The 21,341-nt window shown below is 37.8% G+C and overlaps 1 protein-coding gene across 1 annotated transcript in view; it reads left to right on the top strand.

The window, feature by feature from the left end:
- Positions 1-10,773: 10,773 nt before the first annotated feature.
- The window catches only part of tiam1a (TIAM Rac1 associated GEF 1a), a 50,295-nt gene continuing 39,727 nt past the window's right edge, over positions 10,774-21,341 (top strand). The window contains exon 1 of the mRNA XM_057320512.1: positions 10,774-10,972. The gene's annotated coding sequence lies outside the window, so the exon portion shown is untranslated. The remainder of the gene's footprint in view (positions 10,973-21,341) is intronic.

Raw genomic sequence — 21,341 nt, 5'->3', positions numbered from 1 at the left:
AAACATTAACATTTTTTCTTGATTTACTCACCCTCATGTCATTCCAATTCTGCATGATTTTCAAAAGAAAATATTTTGAAGGACATTGGTAACCAAATAACATTCTACCCCATTGACTTGCAATGTATGAGGACATCTTCTTTGTGTAATAAAGAGTCATATATAGGTTTTGAACAACATGAGGGGGAATAAACGATGACAGAATTTTTATTTTGGGGTGAACAATCCCTTTAAAGCAAAATGAGTCAAATCTGCATCAAGATGCTTGCTTGAATGTCAGCTTGAACTCAGTCAGACAATAATGTTGCATTTTTAGGCTATGACACATAGTGGTATGGTTTTCATTATCATACACATACATCATATATTGTGTATATATAACTTTCCAAATCAATGAAAGGGGTCAACCACAAAGAAGTAAACATGATAAACAGAGAATAACAACTTTTGGTTTGTAGGTCAAAAGTTTACCCTGCATGCAAATGTGCTTGTGTGTGCTGTTTTTTGTCTTATCATTTTACAGGCAAAATTGCTAAACAATCTCTTCCTCAAAAGAAAGAAGTTTCATAAAGAGGCTGAATATATTTTAAAATAAATGTTGGTTACCAAAAAACAGTGGTACCCATTCACTTTCATTGGTTTTGTGTCCTTACAATAGAAGGCAATTGTACCGCCATTGTTCGGTTACCTACATTCTTCAAAATATCTTCTTTTGTGTTCTGCAAAAGAAAGCCATACAGGTTTAGAATGACATAGGGGTGAGTAAATGATTTCAGAATTCTTATTTTTGGGTGAACTGTTCCTTTAAATAAATCCGGAGATTCATGTAGAAAATAGCTACTTTTAACAATACGCATTTTTACCTTATTAATGAAGTATATAAATGGTTAAAAGTAAATGTTTAAAAATTAATTACAATTACAGACCTAAGTATCGGAAACATGAATAGTTGTTATTTTTTACTTCCACCCTGTTTTAGCTTAAAAATAGAGGCCAATAGGTGTCTTCTGTGTGTGTGTGTTCATGTTTGTACATGGGGACTCGTGTCACCGTGGGGACCAAAATTTAGGTACTCATGGGCAAAAAAGCTAATAAATTGTACAGAACAATATTTTTTACAAATCTAAAAATGCAAAAAGTGTTCTATGATCTTTAGGTTTAGGGATAGGGTTAGGGATAGGGGATAGAATATACAGTTTGTACAGTATAAAAAACATTACGCCTATGGACTGTCCCCACGGGGATAGTCAACCAAAGCGTGTGTGTGTGTGTGTGTGTGCGTCTGTGTGTGTATGTATGTTCATGTTTTTATATCCTGGTGGGGACCTAAACCTGAATGCACACCAACACATGGGGACTCGTGTCACCGTGGGGACCAAAATTGAGGTCCCCATGTGCAAAAAAGCTTATAAATTGTACAGAACAATATTTTTTAAAAATCTAAAAATGCAAAAAGTGTTCTATGATCTTTAGGTTTGGGGTAGGGTTAGGGGATAAAATATACAGTTTGTTCAGTATAAAAAACATTACGCCTATGGACTGTCCCCACGGAGATAATAAACCAGACATGTGCGTGTGTGTGTGTGTGGGAAGGGTAAACCCTACGGTATGGGGACAAAATGTCCCCACAAAGATGGCATTATCCAAAATCCTTGTCCTTGTGGGGACATTTTTTGTCCCCATGAGGAAACAAGCTTATAAATCATACAGAATTAACTTTTGTGAAAATCTAAAAGAGCAGAATGTTTTGTGTGATTGTTAGGTTTAGGGGGTGGGTTAGGGGTAGGGAATATGATGTACAGTTTGTACAGTATAAAAACCATTGCGTCTATGGAATGTCCCCATAAAACATGGAAACCCAACATGTGTGTGTGTGTGTGTGTGTGTGCGTGTGTGTGTGTGTGTGTGTGTGTGTGTGTGTGCCTGTGTGTGTGTGTGAGACCAAAACAGCACAATTCTAGTTTTGTTATACACAGTCTATATCACATTCATAACCCCAGGTGCTATCTGGAATTGGGGATTACCCAGGTTCAAATTGACTGATTATCCAGATAAAGCACACCCAGTACACACACATTTATTTACTACCTGCTTCACCCGTTACTTGCTGTGATATAGAGTATCATCTGTCTGATCTCTGCCGTAATAGTCAATAGAAGATTCAGTCTGTGTAAAATGAGTTCTTCTATGATCCTCTCTCAGAATGCTCCATGAACAGAATGAACCAGTATTTATATTGTACTTCCAGTTCCATATACGTGACTATTATTACTTTAAAGTCTAAGCTCAAGCTCTTATCTATTTTATTGCATTTCTACAGAATGAGTTTTTTTGAGGTAGAAGATTTTCTGCGACCAACCAGAAATCATCACCAGATTCTGTGGCTTGACTTGTGCTTTTATGATTATGAGCCCTATTCTGAAGATTTTTAAATTAATGGAGTTGATTCAGATTTAGTGAATTGCAGACTGAATTTCCATATTCACACAGTTACATTTTTGGGGGCTTAGCTCGATTGACGGTTTTATGTTGTTCTTCATACATGAATTTTGTGGTTAAAAGCAAGGCTTTATTAGGAGAATACTTGGTTACCAATTTAGTTATGAAATTGAAACAGATAAAAAAATATTTATGGTATTTAAAGATATTTAAATATTTAAAGGTTCAATAAAAACATGCTTCTGTAAGCGTTAAAGAAACAGTTCACCCAAAAATGAAAGTTCTGTCTTTATTTACTCACCTTCAAATTGTTCCAAATCTGTGTACATTTCTTTGTTCTGATGAACACAGAGAAAGATATTTGGAAGAATGCTTGTAACCATACAGTTCTTGGCCACCATTGACTACCATAGTAAAATTGCTTTATACATTTCTTTGTTCTTTTGAACTCAAAAGAAGATACAGTATTTTAAGAATGTTGGAAAGCAAACAGTTATGGCACACTTTTGACTACCATTGTCATTTTTCCTATAGTTGTCAATGGTTTCCAACGACTGTTTGGTTACAAGCATTCTTCTAAATATCTTTCTCTGTGTGCATCAAAACAAGGAAATCTACAAATTTGGAACAACTCAAGGGTAAGTAAATGATGACATATTTTCTTTGGGGGGGGTGAACTGTCCCTTTAAGTTTGCCAACTACAGGAATCTTGTGCATCAAATTGAACAGAATTCATACATGATTGTGTGCATGGCATACAGTGCAGCATTTTCACAGATTACCAAATGTCAAGCTGAAGACTTCAATCCAATAAGCCACGCCCTCTCCTTGGCCCTCATATTTCTTGCCTATAGATTTGCATATTTCAATTTTAGAACATAATGTGATCCACAATGCTGTTTGGTCAGGTCCCAAAAACTCATATCGACCTGTGTGTTCATCAAATTAATTTTTTCTCAACCCCCGACGTGCAGACCTCTCTTTCTGGTCTTGTGTCCCTGGGGATTTGATGTAAATTGGAGACAATCTGAGCACTTGGACACTCGGCCTGGGCGCCCGGCCTGATGAATGTGGCCTGGGTCAACCCTGCACCTCTTTCTCTCTGTCACTGCCTCTCTTTGTCTCTTTTTCCGTCTGGCCTGTCCTTTTTTCTCACAGCCTCAAACCCTTTTTTGTCTTCTCACCCTGAATGTCATTTCTCCTCTTCTCCCATAAATTTTCTTTCTAAACACACACACATTCCACAAAACACATTCCCTTTGTTCATTTACGTACATTTATCTCATTCATAATACACATCCCTGAGGAGGGAGACCCATAAAACTGGTGGTTTCCTGCCCTCGGTAGACTTGGCCCACATTTTCAGCTTACTGTCAGATGTAATAATGTAGTAATGTTTTTACATTAGCAAGTTGCGGTTAGAAGGTGCCCATCAGCCTTAACCGGGCTTAACTGGGACGAAAACCAATCTGTGCATATAGAAAGCTGTGTCTACTTTACAGCAAAGAAATCCACAACTAGTTTCTTTTCACATCGCAATATCTGTGATGATTGGTCTATTTTAATCATCATTCTAGTGTTATTACCTGCTGAAAGGTAAATGTAATATTCACAGTCATGTCAAAAATGTGTAGTTAATAATAAGACTTTCCTCTGATCTCATTGAATTGGTTTCTGAAACATTACTACTATGATCCATCTTCTAGGCTTGTAAGTGTAAATATAAATACTTGCAATAGGAACATGCTTGGATTTAAATGCGTCATAGAGAACATGTGTCTGAGCAGAAGTTATCTCTATAGCTGAATATCTGTCTGTGTTCTTCTGTCAGTTCTATAATAATAGATTATGACTCCCTTTATTTTTAGATTATTCTCTTTGTCATAGATTATGACTGTCCTCTGATCATCCCCTTCAGGCTAACACACGCATGAGATCATTTGTGTCAGTTGATAAGTCACATCCTGGCACATTACGTTCTCTTTTATCTCAGAAGTGGGTTTGTGTAGTTTTCTTATTTTACTGTGTGACATTTTTGCCAAGCTTTTTTTGGTAAGGTCAGTGGGTTGCATATTTACATACACTTTATGGACAAAAGTATTGGGAACCCCCCTTCTAATGAAAAGGTTTGGCTACTTTAGTGTCATTTCTGTGAGCATAAATCTTAATGTTACTGCATATAATGATATTTGTGTGCTTGTGAACCTGTTCAATTCGAACATGACAATGGCCCGTGCACAAAGCAAGAATCAAAAAGAAATGATTGATTCAGTGTAATGTGGAAGAACTTGACTGGTCTGCGTAAAGCCCAGACCTGAACACCTTTGAGCCAAACACTCATCACCCAAACCCATGACTTGTACACAGGGGTACAGACATTTCGCAACAGAAAAATACCTTTCGAAAAACTGTTGCTACAAAGATGGGAACAGATTTCTTTAATATGGTATTGTATAGCATTAATATTTGTTTTGGTTCGAAGTACTGGAATAGATATGTATGAAATAATAAATGTATGAAACATGTTTATTAAAAGGGGACATCCCAATACTTTTGTCCATATTGTGTAGCTTGAAAGCATATATAGTTCAATGTTATCTAAGATAACAGTGCTAAAGAGAGAGAATCGTGCCAAATCATAATGTATTTGTATCTCTTCGATGATGAACTCTTTAATAATTGTTTGTGTTTTTAGAACTCATTCTGTCTATGGTCGCAGGTGTTTTTTGGATGATTTATTCATTTGTTTATCCAGGTGGGCTCTGTAGCTTCAGGCTGACCGTGCCAACCTTGCTGTAGGTGTAGCGGGGGGAGAACGATGCCGCTCTTTACCTGTGTGTGGTCTGAGTAACCATAGTTTAGACACTGACAGGTTTGGACATTCGTCAGTTAGTTTAATTAAGAGACGTCGCCAGAAACCATTTGCACTTTAATCCTAATAGTGTCTGGCAGTCTTTGTTTGTATGCGTGTGAGTTCATCATATTTGTTTGTAGTATTTGTGTATGTGTATAGATTTTTTATGTTTTTATTATTGGTTCGTGCTAAGACAACCATCGCTTTTACTGTTGCTCATACTGCGGATTATTGAACAACCCCCAACTGTAGCTTTTCAATTTTGCCACGTAACACATCCCCCACCATTTGTGCAAGAAGACTGTTGGAAATAAATCTGGGCTCTTGGGGGGTCCCGACCCTAACATCCCTATAGATACAGAGTGTCGGTCTCATTCTTAGCGCTTTCCAAATGTGTGTGCGAAATGTTCAGAACCTTGTGAGGGAAAAACTATTTTTAGATTCAACAAATGAAAAACAATCACATTACATAAGAGCAAAGTTGGACATATTTTTTCCTTGTTGTCTTATTAGTTCCTTAAAGGAACAGTTCACCCAAAAATGAAAATTCTGTCATTATTTACTCACCCTCTTGTCCATTTAAACATTTATGACTTTCTTTCTTCTGCGGAACATAAAAGAAGATATTTGAAGAATGTTGTTAACTGAACAACGGCGGTGCCTATTCACTTGCAACTGAAGTCAATGGGTACCACCGTTGTTCAGTTACCAACATTCTTCAAAATATCTTCTTTTTGTGTTTTGCAGAAGAAAGAAAAGGATGAATAAAAGATGACAGAATCCCTTTAATTCTTATTTATGGCTTGGGGAAAATTCACTTGGACTGTATAGATTATATAAGAAAAATATAATCTATATAGTATAGTATAGCATATTTTATTAAAAAATCACCAATCACCCAGCATTATTTTGGCAAGTTGTGCATGGACAAACATCTTATCTTTTCTCTCTGTGTGCTTTAGTAATGTGTGGGAATGGATTTGGACTGAAATCTAGCTCAGTGTTTCGTTTTCTTGTCTGTTTATTATTAACATCAGACATTGTAGTCACTCAAAACTGCATTCAGTCTGGCAGGCTGAAGACCAGAAAAGGCACTGCATGTGTGAGAACACTACATGTGTTGTATATTTCACAGTAAGTGTGACCTCACTACCACACTGTGGAGATGGTTAGAGATTAGAGAGCTGATAATGTCAGCAGGTGTGTGATTTACCGAACGAGACCTGGGATATGTGAAAGAGGAAACTACGTGTAGAATTAGATTGAGATATGAAACTAGATATGGATGCACAAAACCATATTGAAATCATAGTGAAAGTCTGGAATTTTAAATCTAATGTGAGCAGATCAGAAACAAACAAAATGCTTTAGGATTAAAACACACAACTTTTAAATCAAGAAGTCTTGTTTTTAGATTCAGCATCTAGGTCATTACTCAAATAAAGAAATTAAAAGGAAATGAGACATTTGTGACATTTTTACAGGTGGTGGTGGCATGGTGGTGATAGAAGTGTTGCATTGTGGGAGAGTGATTCTGTATATGTCACCAGGGAGCTGCAACTCAAATGAATAATCCATGTCAATCAGAAGTGCAAAGAGCAGTTTTCCTTATTCCCCTTTTCTCTTTCACTCCCTGGATCTCTCCTTGTCATCTTAAACTCATTCTTATTGCAGGTTTTGTACCCCTCCCCTTCCTGTCAGTGCCTCGCATCTGTTATCAGGGTTTGAGGTCTGTCAAGATAAGAGAATAGAGAGAAGCAGGCTTACCTGCTTTATTGTGCGTGACAGAGACCATTCTTCTCATTGCAGCTTCTTTTCTTCTGTTTGGTGGTTGTGAATTCTGATTTAAAAGATTTTTTCATTATTTTATTTCTATTTCATTTCTTTATTTGATTTATTTTTGCATAATATTGTTGACTGATGGATCAAGACCAAGATACTTGTACAAAAGTTATTATAGTTTTATTTTATGATACAACCATTTATTTATTTTATTTACTTATTTATTTATTTATTTTTGCATAATATTGTTGACTGATGGATCAACAACAAGATACTATAGTACAAAAGTTATTATAGTTATATTTTTTAGTTTTATTAATATTTTAAATGATCTTTTATTTTTATATATATTTTATAAGATTAATTTAGTTTTATTTTAATTTCATTTTTGTTTTTGTTACTATTTTAGTGCCTTTAACTTAATTTACTTTATTTGAGGCAACATTTACATTTTTGTTTAGTTTAAGTTTTTCCAATACATTTTAGGCCAATATTTTATTTAATTTCAATCAACAGAAACGTTTTCAAAATTAACATTTTAGTAAACAAGAATAGCCTTGGTACAAAATGTGTTGTGCACATTTTTCCAAATTCTTAGGCTTAATGTGGTCATGACAAGTACTTCTTACGGATAATTCTTGGTAGTCGACTGCATGTCACAGATGGCGATTACCACAGAAGACGACTAATGCATTTGCAGACTATTGTGATAGCAATTACAAATGTGAAAACTTGAGATTTGGCTGACAACATGCTAGACACATGAGAACAACATACAGGTGGAGCATCTCACCGCTTGTTATTCTGTTTGCTTGTCTAAACATGTTGCTCACAGCCGTATTCAAATCGAGTCAGTAGAACCGTACACATTGCACATTCCTGTAGCAGAGAGGTACTTTCTTTAAAATTCTGCCACAGACACACCGAAATCCTTTCTCCTTGTGTGTCAGATACAAACGTCACTGTGATTCCTCCCAGCCTGTTATGAGAATGTCACCAACACCCTGAGGGGAAAAGGTGTGTCGGTTTTGTTCTAAGGAGAAGTTTGGTTGATGTTGAACTGCATTATGGGAAGGTGCTGTAATCTACTAATGCTCCGCTCCACCCTTTTCCTTGCACAGGCATGTTTGGCTCTCACGGTCAGCGAGCTGAAGAACCAGCTCCCATCAGATGTATTTCAGGCCAATCCACCTGATATTATAACTGTGCATGATGATGTATAACATCTCCCGTTTTTAGTGTCTGTGGTGTGGGACTGTTTATCACCACGGGTGCTGGTTACGTGTTTAGTTGGATGCAATTGTAGGATTTACGGCGTCAAACTGGTTTTATAACTTGGCAACGAACAACAAAAATAGCACGAAAGGTGTTGTTCTTTCTTTATCATTGATTATGACTCAACATGGCTTAAAGCAGGGTGTGTTAATTCATCAATCAAATGAATTAGTAACAAATTACAAATTTGAATGGATTTACATTTATACATTTGTTAGACGCTTTCATCCCAATTGATTTACAATTCATCACAGGGAAAAAAAGTGCACTCAGTATACTTTGTACACTTGCATAATGTATGTGTCTATTGTCACACAATAATTTTGTACCTAATATAGTACAAATATAGTTTTTTTACTTCTATTCATTTTGCCTCGAAATTGCACAGTAGAAATACAGAATATGAAGCACAATATTAATGTGTGAAAATAGAGCACTTTAAGTACATTTAGGAGTATTATAGTGCATTTTTTTCACCTGGGATTATAAGGTAAATTTCTATTAGTACCGTGCTTGAACTACAATTGTACTACGAAACATAAAACGTTTTTAGCCATTTTCTTTCTTTCTTTCTTTCTTTCTTTCTTTCTTTCTTTCTTTCTTTCTTTCTTTCTTTCTTTCTTTCTTTCTTTCTTTCTTTCTTTCTTTCTTTCTTTCTTTCTTTCTTTCTTTCTTTCTTTCTTTCTTTCTTTCTTTCTTTCTTTCTTTCTTTCTTAGACTTGGCATACAGACGCAGGTTTTGTTACACTCACTGATCTGTGTAAAATGCTCTAAATCTGTCCCTTCCGATCATGAGAACACAGAGTCAGCATACGCCTGAGCCACAGACACATTTCCTGAACTGCTGACCACCCACTGTAAAAACACTAATTTAACAGGATTTCACTGTTTCATGTTACAGAATTTTCACCTGTTTACAGTAAAGAAATATGCTGCAAATGTAAATTTCAGTCGTAAAAAAGAAAACATCATATTTTTAAAGTTTCCTGTGGTTCAGTAGTAGATCATTGCTTTGGCTGCTCAGAAGGTTGTGGGTTCGATTCTCACAGAACTCACAAACTGATAAAAAAAGCATATTACTTGAATGCACTGTAAGCCGCTTTGGATAAAAGTGTCTGCTAAATGCATATTTTATGTTGTGCCTTTTTACAGTGTGATGTGCTTGTGTTTACATTAACATTTACGCATTTGGCAGACGCTCTTATTGCATTGTACAACACATTTGTTTCTGACTATGTGTAATCCCTTGGGATCGAACCGATGACCTTGGCGTTACTAGCGCCATGCGCCAACCACTGAGCCACAGGAAAGCTTGACCGTCACCATTTGCTTGTTTCCAACACTGTGACTTATATAAGAATATGTATCACTTCATCAGTAATCACACATTTGAATGTGGTAGTGTATGTATGTGTCTATATCTAAACTAGTTTTGTAACCCAGACAGACACCTCTATGTCTCTTCTTGTTCGGGATGAGCTCTGGTTGGGAATGTAATCTGATCAATAGCGTCCTACCATGACATATCAGTTCTGTGGCAACCTATAGCCGATGCGCTCGTGGAATTTACACACATAGAGACTCCTACATTTTCTATTCATTGCGTTGCTTAGCACTAGTTACTCATTGACCACATTTACAGTGGGGTCTCTGCAACAATAATAGTGGTGCTTTGTGTAATGGTGACTCCCAGCATCTTGCCTTGGGTTAAATCCCCAATCTCCACAACAGGGATCTGTACGGTGTTTCCCACGACCCCCTCTTCTCTTACTGATATACTAGCCAGAGGCGGATATGACCACTGGAATTTCACAACATCTCTGTTTTCATCCGTAAATCCGGGGAAACTCAAGAATGTATTTCCCTGTAGACCATCACACATTGACAGTATTGTAAGTACAAGTGTTGTGTAAATTATACACACTATAAAAATGTAAGTGATCATTAAGTCATATCATGTTTTTTTTGTTACTTTTATGTATTGAGATTCAGCAAATTCAAATGAAACCTAAAAATTTAAGACTGCAAAATTTAAATTTTGAAACTATAACTTATGTCCATACAGATGTTTACAATACACACATTTACAATTTTACTACAGTAACTAACAACTTAAATGTATCATAAACATAGTTTCTGTAATATTGTGTGTTTGCATAGGTCTTGTATACTCAAGCCTGTGTGTTATCTACAGGCTCACGGCAGGCAATTTAAAAGGAAACAGGGGGTGTATCAGAGCTTAGGGGCAAAGACCCGGGCTGTAAGATACTGTTGATCCAGAGGACGTGAAATGAGAGAGAGAACAGTGGACAGGAGAGGGGGAGGTGAGAAGAGGAGTGGGTGGAGAAGCAAATGGAGGAAAGGGGAGGGTTGAGCAAATGGCTGAGAAAGGGAGAGAGAGAGAGAGAGAGACCGTGCACACACACACCCCTTTCTGTGCTCTCAGTGGATAGACTCATCCTCACATGGTTGGAGTGAGTGTGTTGTGGAGTTGTGAGAGACACAGGAATACATCCAGTACTTAGAGGAAACATTACCTGAGCTGTGCTCGGAGACATTCAAATCGCAGAAGCTTGGATACTTTGTTTAAAAACGGAAGCGGACCATTTCTCCACACCTGAGGTACGCCACTTCAAACTGCATTTTCATACTGTGTTACATATACTTCTATGCTACGATCTGTATCTGCCGGCAGGACATCTCTGAGTCCCCCGTGCTGGTGTTTTAGTGGAAGGCTGACAATGATAAATGCCACACCACTAGGTTAATAAGGTTTACTCGTCCGTGGAGGCTTTGAAAGTCTTGCGCTTTTGTTGGACAATCAATATCCAGTGTCTGCGAGGGTGCGTGGAAGGTTTGTTTTGGGAGGTCTGTGTAACAAATGGCTGTGTGGTCGTAAAGCCCCTCATCCAGACGGAAATGTTTGGGAGCGAGATTCCTCATCTGTCAGTATATTCTCTCTCTCGTGCTGCCTTTGTGTGTGCGTGTGAATTTTCTCACCGGACGATATATTGCTTTGCCAGTAGGGAGTAAATCTGACCCTTTTGCCTTAATCGTTCTGTCCTTAATTGTCTTTATTATTCACAGTTTCGGTGTATAAGTGAAAAAGTAGAGTGACAACATGCTTTAGTTATGAATGTATGGGGTGGATAAAATGGCAATAGTGACTTTTGAGTTTGTGTGTGTGTGAGAGGGACTATATGTGTGTCTCTGATGGGCTTGTTACGTTGTGCAGTGTGAATATTGTTCCTATTTCAAAGTTTTACTGTAAAACCCCAGTCCAGCTCCAGATTTATTTAGTAAGTGTGTGGGAATGTGTGTGTGGTCCACAGTTGTGTGCAATGCGATTCATTGTGATTCAATGACTGGAAAAAACAGCTGAGGACATAAGAAGATTCTAAGGAAAGATGGGCAGCTTTTGTTTTTGAAAACCCAAATAGCCGGAACAGATAAAAAAGCCAATGATATATAGAGTCTTTGCACAAGATTATGAGAAGGGATGGGTCACAAGTCAGATAATTCATTTTTGTTTAGTTGTGCCACAAACATTGCATTTTAGGGATAGTTCAACTAACAATGAAAATTCTAACGTTTATTCATATCACTCATGTCGTTCAATGACTTAGACATTGAGGAATGTCTCAGATACTTTGAGGAATGTCTCAGTGGTTTTGTGTCCATACAATGGAAGTCAATGGAGTTCAATGTTGTTTGGTTGTTTGGAACACTCTTCAAAATATCTTCTTTTGTGTTCTGCAGAAGGAATTCAGGTTTGTAATGACACACGGGTGAGTAAATGATGAAGAATTTTCATGTTTGGGTGAACTATCCCTTTAAGACAATTTAAAAGTCAATTTAAAACCAAGCCAGAAATGTGTCTTATGTAAACATCATCCAGTCTGATTTTACAGAAGAAGATTGATTCTGGCAACCCACCATCTAGTCGATCTTGAAAATATGTAGCTTTGAACATCATTAATAGATTGTGTAGGGAAGGATAGATAGGCTACACCAAAATAGATAGAGAACTAGCCGTGTCCGTCACTAATGTGTGAGGTTTATATGGTCTGGCTGGGCTCACAGGGTCACTTTTGCAGGTCTCAGCTGTGCGTAGTCATGAGACTAAGAGAGAAAAAGAGAGAGACGGCACGTGGGTTGCCAGATTCCACCGTCACTCTTATCCAGAGTCTCCTCAGCGCTCTGTTGTCTTTATGAATGGCTTACCTTACCATACCAAACAAAGACCCCTACATACCTAACTCTAGGAGTAAACACAGGAAACAATGAACCACACTCTTTTTGTCACTCACTTCCCCTCTAAAACAAAAAAACTGTCTATAGCCTGTTAAAACCTCATATCTGGCTTTTATCTTCTGCGTCTGTCTTTCTACTATCATACACGACTTTATCTATAGATTAGACTCTATAAACACACACTCCTCCTTTAAAATGGATTGATCACACAGTCGCATTGATTTCTGTGCTTTCGGTAGCTTCGTGGTGTGGATCGATACGTATCAGACAAGATTGTTTGCTGTATACTGGATGTGTTTGAATGGTTTTAACCGGAAACAAGTGTAACAGCTGAAATATAAAAAGAACGCATTAACATTTGACATTATGTAGACCTTGCGGTAGTTGTTGGTCATTCAAGTGAAATGGGGCATGTGTGTTCAAGCATGAGCGTGTGTCAGTTTCTAAATGCATGCTTTTTGAAGTACACTTCAGTATTAGTGTGAATTTAGGTAGATGTGTGTAAAAGTGGATATATGAAGCTTATTAAAGCAATTGCTTTGCTCTGTAAATGTGTAATGTGGAGCTAAATAACAGAATGGCTTCTCTGACCTGAGGGCATTTCTTCCTTCTGCCCCAGTGGAGTAGAGGGCATCGGGGTGAGACGCGGGGGGTAGAAATACTTCATAAATGGGTCAAATCATTGCCACAGCATGCGTGAAGTGTATGTTATCAAAACTGAATTGCATAAGACAACTGAGAGAGAGAGAACTTGTTGTTTGAACGGTACCTAAGTTTTGTTCAAAAATAGTGATTAGACACTCGATACACATTATGGATTCACTGTGACATCATGCCCCCATAAACCCATTAGAAACACTGTGTGCTGTATGAGGTATTATAATCTTCATGTCGGATGTGTGTGTGGGAGACCCCGACCAATATTCCCTTTTCTCTGCCGCTAATGTGTTTTTCCTAATGCAGCGTGTCCTGTATTCATTCAGCGTAGCCGTCTCTTTCAATATTGAAACATGACAGTGGGTCTGTTTAAACAGAGACCCCTGGGAGGAGAGAGATGAGATGTGAGATGGTTGTGGAAAAACAGAAACTGAGTTACAGACGTACATTTGTTGCTTTGTTCCTTTTTTTGGATGTATGGATGTGTTAGGAGGGAGGTTTTACGATCCTGAATTTCTAAATATGTCACTAGAATAACAAAACAAGCGTAAAAAAAAATTACATTTATGGAATTTCACTGTTTTATCTCACAAAATGTTCATGTTTTTTTTAATGCGTTATACATTTTTAAGGTCGGCTGTAAACCTTTCTTTTTTTTTGGCGCCCCAATTGCCGTAATATTGCCGCTTTTATTTTTTTACAGTGTACACTGTCAAACTTTGCTGTAATTTCGTAGCAGGTTTGCCATTAACTTACTGTAGATTTAATGTACAATTTAGTTTTAAGCATAAACTTACCTAGTTTATATATTTTTCTGTCATAAAACAAGACTAAATTTCTTGGGTCACTTTTCTTGTTATGTAAATGTATCGTAGTTTAAGAAGTTTTAAATATTTTGACAGAAAACAAGAGAAAAATGCTTAGGAAGAATGTTATTTTTTTATTTTTTGCAGGTGTTGCTGTGCTAATGCCAGTCTCTCAAAAGTCAAAGTGTTTTAATTTTGATTAAAGTAATTGAAAACAGTACTAATTGGAAAGTATATTAAGTAGTAGTTAAATCTACAGTAAGTTACTGGCAAACCTGCTGCAAAAACTACAGCAAAGTTTTACAGTGTAGTGTTACTATTTTTATTTAAAGGAGTAGTTCACTTTAAAATAAACCCCATTGACTTTCCATAGTAGGAATAAAAATGACTATGGAAATTCAATGGGGTCTTATTTTAAAGTGAACTACTCCTTTAAGGTCACTGTGGCTGACCTTTCACCTTTATTAAAAGAAAGATAGTCAAATGACATTATTAAACTGAATTATTTTTCATAAGTGCTGTATTTTAAGTTTCTATCAACATGCCTACGGTAAGGGTGTGTGTGTGAATCGCTGTGTCTTTCTGATGTCCATATATAAGTAATGTTTCATAATGAATACTATGGGCATCTCCTTTGAAAACCCTGTAAAACTGGAAACATTACATTTTTAACTCGCGCACGAAAGACACGCACGTGCTAGTTTCAAAAGCCGTCCTCCATGAGGAAGCAATTGCAGCAGAGCCAAAAGACAAACAAAGGAGAATCCGCATGTGTGCGGGGGGATATAAGCGGCATGAGTGTGCACGTGTGTATTTAAACATTAGTAAGGCCATCTTTGTGTGGCCACGGAAAGCTGTGAATGGACGGCTGACATCAAGCTTCTCTGAGTCACACAACTTTAGGCAAACTATTATCAAGGGCAATCTAAAGCCATTTTAGCCTTTCAATTTACCTGTCACGGCATAAACTGACACACATCTGAAATCACTTTAATCTGTGAGGATCTTCAGACCGCAAGCCTGTGGAGACAGGCCACACAGCTGCAGGCAATCCCACAAATTATTCTCACATTCACTTAACGACTTCAGAGAGACTATTGACAAGAATAATGTTCGAAAGCGAGAGAAGAGGGTATTTTTGGATTTACCCATGTGAACCTTTCTACTCGGCTGCAAAAGTGTGGTCAGCGAAGAGACACTTGGCCCTCGACTTAATCCAGGCTGTTCCAGTCCCTGATGCACCTAAAACCTCCTTTCAGCCGAGCACAATAGAGACCCCCCTTCAGCACGGGCCATCAAGAGAAAGAAGACTGGCTCTCTCTCTATCCTTTACTGACCTGGAAGACATCAAATCTTTGGCTGAAAGGAGTGACTGCTGTTGCATGCTGGTCTATTTTACCATCCAAATTAGCTTTCTTTTTAGGAGCCTTGAGTATCTTCATTCTTGTCTTGTGGCGTGCGGGTGGACTTTTGTTTGGCTTCTCCTGCTCATTGAGCAGTGAGGAGAGGATATGTGGATAAAAGTAGCCTCTTGCTTTAAGCAAAACCTTTTTTCTGTCATCTTGGCTCTATTTGGATAAATGTACGGGATTTTACTTACAGCAAAGTCAGAGGATTACAATAATGTAGACACGCACACTTGCCCGGGGGCACCGTGGTCCCGTGCAGGAAAGCTTAGATGTTTCACTTAATAGCAGGATGCATATTGTCCTGTGAATGTCCTTCAGGGTCTCATGTTCTATTATCTCAGAGGTAATCATGGCTTTGGTATGTATATTTAACTAGATATGCTACCAGTGTAAAGGTGGGTTTGACATTTAGCGATCTTTTAAATAAGAATGTCTGTTGTAAGCTGTTGTTTAGCGTGTTGACAAAATATTTATATGCTCTCCGTAAGTCGCTTTGGATAAAAGCGTCTGCCAAATGTATAAATGTAAATGTAGTGGTTAACTTTCTTTATTAAGTCTGAGATTTTCTACTGTTTCATATTTTTTATTGCCTAAAGTTTCTTGCACCAGAAGGAAGAACATTTGTTTTTATTGACAGCACATTTAAAAACAACATTTGTGGGACAAAACGTAGTACAATACGATCAGTCACTGGCATTCTTTTCTTAACTTTAGATGAAAGAGACCTGATCTCTCAGGAATTTGTGACAAAAATTTTTTACGAGGTGGCTAATTCTTATGAATTTGTATTATATGAATCATACAAGAGCGTACGATTATTAGAAAAACGCAATACTGAAGCGCCTCCCCTAAACCTAGCGTCACTGGTGCGAAAGCAAATCGTACTAAATCGCACAAATAAGATCGTACAAATTGGCCACCTTGTAAAATAGTTACAAATTCCTGAGACTGTGTTGGAACTGTTTATGTTGAGAATCGTATTGGCTTCAGATTCACTCGATAACAAATTTATTGCAATATCTATAGATATTGTAATGCATATAGTCACTTTTATCTTTAAGTTTCTTTACTTTGTGTTTCCTCTTTTTTTTATATCAATTAAGATACTCAAAATACAAGTTTGGGGAGGTGGAAGAGAGCTAAATTGGTGCAATACCGCCACCTACTATGTTAAAGTGTCAATCGGATTCTGGCGCTAAATTATTTACAAAGTTATTAGATGTGTAGTGTCAAGACAATATCGATATGACACCCCTTATTCTACGATTTTCTTTTTCTGTTTTATCTACCATTTGCATATCGCCTCATTTTGGGGCCTTATTTTGCTCCATTGAGGCTACACGTTTTTAAAAACACATCTACTGTTCTTATGTAGATGATACTAAGCTGTATCCTACTATATGTATATAAGTGTCCTACTAAAATGAGATTGTGATTCTATTTTATTAACTGCCTCAAGACCTTTTGAAGTTGCGTTGATACACACTTTCCCCACTTTAATGGATGTATTGTATAGTTGGTGTATCTTTAACACATTAATCACTTCATCATCTCTGTTATGATTGGCTAACATTAACCTACACTCATTTATAAGGGAGTTTCATGAATACGGAATAAGTGTTAATATGGAAATGTCGTCAGTCATACGCTAATGTCCTCATTGATGGGGTGTCAATACGATGATGGTTCCTAAATGATTCCTCATCTACACCATTTGATGAAGTTGCAAGATTTTGCAACTTCATCAAATGGTGTAGATGAGGTGGAAGAAAGTATTGTGTCATGAAACAATAGATCAAGTAGCACATCAAACTCCTACTTTCCGTGTTCTTTAACATCTCACCATCATAACTACAGTGTCATTCAGCATGAGTTGTATCATTTTTGGCAGAATGAGCAGTCTTCTCATTAGCAGTCTGATATAGCGTGTTCACTGTTGATGCATTTCGATGAGACACCTTCTGTGGGACGCGACAGCCTGCTGTGGGGGAGAAGGTGAGAACTGCACTGTATGGGGGTGCGAGTGACTTTCAGTTGTATATTTGGTGGTAAGTGTGTAATGGAGGCTCTCACTCTGGATTGGGTCGGAATATTGTGTGGCACTGATGTGGTAATGGGGTAGTGGTTGGCAGCTGGCAGGTGTGTGTATGTTAGCAGTTCAATAGAGTTTCAGAAGATGGTTGAGTCTTGACACACACACACACACACAAAAGAATGGTGAAGAGATAAGATTCATTGTTGTACCACCAAATGCGTAAATGTAAATGTAAATGAAGGACTTGCAAAATTTGAGAAACATGCATACAGCCACTAAAAAATTAAGAGACCATTCAAAATGTTCATTTAATCAGCATTTCTAGATGTATTGTGGTCATTCCAGTCCAGAGTCTGTTAAATAACAAAACCAAACCTCAGGAGTGACATAAAGTCATACTACAGCATGTGAAAGACTGACAGCATAACAAGACACATGAAAACTGAAAAAAAAATCCAGGTTATCACATGAAAACATATACAGGTATATCTTTTTTTCCTGCATGTACAAAAATTACTGTTGTATTGCTTAAAAGTGAATATGAACTTGTTTTCTTTGCAGTATTTGAGGTCTGAAAAAATACAGAGCATCTTTTCTCTTTCTCTTTCATTTTCTGCAATTAAATGCAAATAGAAACAATGTTTTATTTGAAATTTTGGAGAAATATTGTTAGTAGTTCACAAAATGAAACAAAAATGATCATTTTACCTAAACGCATACATATAAATAGTAGATTTGGTAAAACTGAAAAAGGTCTTTAAAATGGTCTCTTCATTTTGTCCATGGCTGTATATACAGTATGTATATCTTTATTATGTGGTGCAATGAGCCGATATCAGAATAACTGTTTATATATCTTTACAGTAATTGTTTTGTTTTGTAACTTTTGTTGCCAGAAGGAAAGAAATGAATAAACAAATGCACCATGTCGGTCTCAAAGTTTTTCTTTTGAAGACTTCGCAGATTGTCTGTCTCTCTGCTGTTTGCGTGTGACATTCCGATGCTCTCAGGGCCCAAAACAAGAGCTCAAGTCTTTCACCTCTCTCCCTCTTTCTCGCCTTTCTTTTCTTAAAGCAGCACTTTATCTGCGATGCTCCATTTGTTGACGCAGGTGCAAAATGTTCAGAATCAGAGAGTGGAAAAACGAAAGAACCATGGCATCCCGGCACTCAAAATTACCCCTCCTTCACAAATGAAGTCTCTAAAGCCTTAATGGATGGCTTGCAGCCTTATGAGCATGCTCACGTCCTCTCTCTCTCCCTCCCTCTCTCCATAGACCTGTCAGGGCTTGTAGGTTGTTCTCATCGGCTGTGAAAGTTTCCGTTGGTTGGCCTCAGGTGTGCTAAGGAATGGGTTGTAAAGCACTGGTTTGGTTTTCCTCAACCCCCACCCCACCCCCTCTCTTCCTGTCCATCGGGGCTTCCTACCAGACGGAAAGAGCCGTGGGCACGGAGCCAAATCCTGATCCTACCACTCCTTTACTGTCAGCCATAGGAATCCCTCTGCTATGAGTGTGTGTGTGTGTGTTCGTTCTGGATGTGTGAACAGCCAGCATTTGCAGTCGTTCTCTCACACAACACTTGATACGAGCTGCCCATGCATTGAGCGTTTGCCCGGCTTAAGCGTCCCAGACGTAAGAGAACAGCGTGCTCATTCGGGAAAAGAAAACAAATCTGTGCAAAGCACAGTTACTTTTATTGTGAAATATGACCACGGAGCTTAGCCATTTTACGTCCTGTGGTGCTCTTGTAGTAGGCACGGGTTCTAATCTGGCTTGCAACATTTGTATTCCCACTTTTTATGAAATGCATTGGTTCCTTGGCACACCTAAAATCTTTATAGTATTTGTATTCCGAACAGCAAAGAAACATTATATCATAATATGAAGTATGGTGGTCCGACTACAGGTGTGAATGAAAGAGAGGTTTCAACCACAGCGTTTAGATACAATTGTATAGTACAGTTATGTCTCATGCGTTTCATGTAAAGCTTACAGTAATAGCACCCGTTTTAACATTCACCTCTCTCTTTTTTGTGATTTAGCGTTGTAAGCAAAACACACCGTCCACATGCGTCCCTTTGTTTCAGACCCATCCCATTTCTCTCTCTTTTTTTCCCCGGACTGGCACTCTTTGTTCAAGCATGTCATTGGAAGTGTGTAAATCGCGAGCCCCTCAGCCAAACATTTCTCCCCTCTGATCAGTGAGAGGACCCATCTGCGCTGCTCCTCTACCTCCTCTTCTCCTCCTGCATGTCATCATTTCATTCTCCCCAGACAGAGGACACAAATTAGCCCCATTTACACTCCATTTCCCCTAACTTCACTGCCTCTAACCAGATAATGACTCCTGCATCTAGATGAATTGGAATGATAAGGGTGATTTGTGAAGGTGCGTGTGTGTGTGTGTGTGTGTGTGTGTGTGTGTGTGTGTGTGTGTGTGTGTGTTAGCAGGATGTAGACATTAGCATGGCCATTGTGTATCAATATGAAAAATCACACACACCTGATGAAATAAAGCAGTAAGCCACAGGAGGCCGTGACGTACATTGAGTTTACTACATGTGAGTGGTTGTCTTTGGCATGGCATGAAATAGTGTTTTAGGTCCCCTATGTGATGCCTGCAGTCAGTCAGACGTAATTACAGAACCAAAGACTCTCTCTTCCCCCTCTGAGAGGTTTACATGTGTTGAATGAGAGCAGTAGATGAGATGCTAGATCTGTGTTGGAGATGAGAAAGGTTTGGAGGAGCATACAGTGTGGATCTTGTAGTCCAGAGAGGGCTTAGCTTGAGATGCGTTCGTCTCACGGCAGGGCATCTTCTGATCCCTCTGTATCTACAGGCTCTAAGAAGCGAGATTTTGAAGGTCCCTTTAAAGATTGTGAGAAGTCACAGCACAAATCTGTTGTTTGTTTATGTCGATACAGTTTGCATTTGTAGATTACAGGGATGTGACTGGATTACAGTTTTAATGCACAACATAAGCACAACAAAATAATTATGACCAGTGCACGTTCGCATAAAAACTACTTGAAATGTGCAAACAACCCCTTTCAGAGATTTTGGCTTTGCAGCATATCTTGTCTTCATGAAATTTCATTTATTAAACAGATATCCTAACCATAGGATGTCACCCTGGTGTATTATCTTTTCCTTTTTGTTCATGCTGAGACAAAAGGAGCTGAGATAACTCAGCATTCCCTGTCATGGTGCATTATTGGGCTGAAGAAAAAAACAGGGTCGGTTAGAGGACATAATCACAATCCTCCTCCACCTTCCAGACATTCACAATAAGGTTATACGGTATATGTTACAGCATTAGTTAATGCATTAAACTAATAATGAGGATTCTGTTTTATATCATTTATTCATTTTGGTTAATTGTAAAGTAAAAATACTATTTTTTATTCACAGTGTTAGTTTAAAAAAGCATTACTAATTTGTAAACATAAAGCTTTTAATTTGAATATACAGTATAGCTGCTGTTCTCCATATTTCTCCATACACAGATATAGCTGTTGTATCTCCATACATTTCATGGTTTTTATAAATCATTTAATTATTTTATTAATAAATCATTGTTATTAGTCACCTTTATGTTTGTCACTGGGTTTTGCAAATATCTAACCAATAAAAAGTATTAAAAAGTATTTACACAGTATTTTTTTTTTTCTGAAAAACAGCGATTTTGGATATCTGAGGTTTCGTAAGGACAGCGACAATATGTAGAGATTAACATTAACAAAAAAAAGTGCTGTTCATTGTTTGTTCATGTTAACTTTCACAACCTAGTAAAGTCATCTATACAGTAAAGCCCACCCACCCCCCCCC

The sequence above is a fragment of the Triplophysa rosa genome, linkage group LG22, assembly GCF_024868665.1.
Source record: "Triplophysa rosa linkage group LG22, Trosa_1v2, whole genome shotgun sequence".
NCBI classification, from domain to species: Eukaryota; Metazoa; Chordata; class Actinopteri; order Cypriniformes; family Nemacheilidae; genus Triplophysa; species Triplophysa rosa.
The sequence above is the reverse complement of the archived record's forward strand: the minus strand, read 5'-3'. Positions and strand labels throughout refer to the sequence as shown.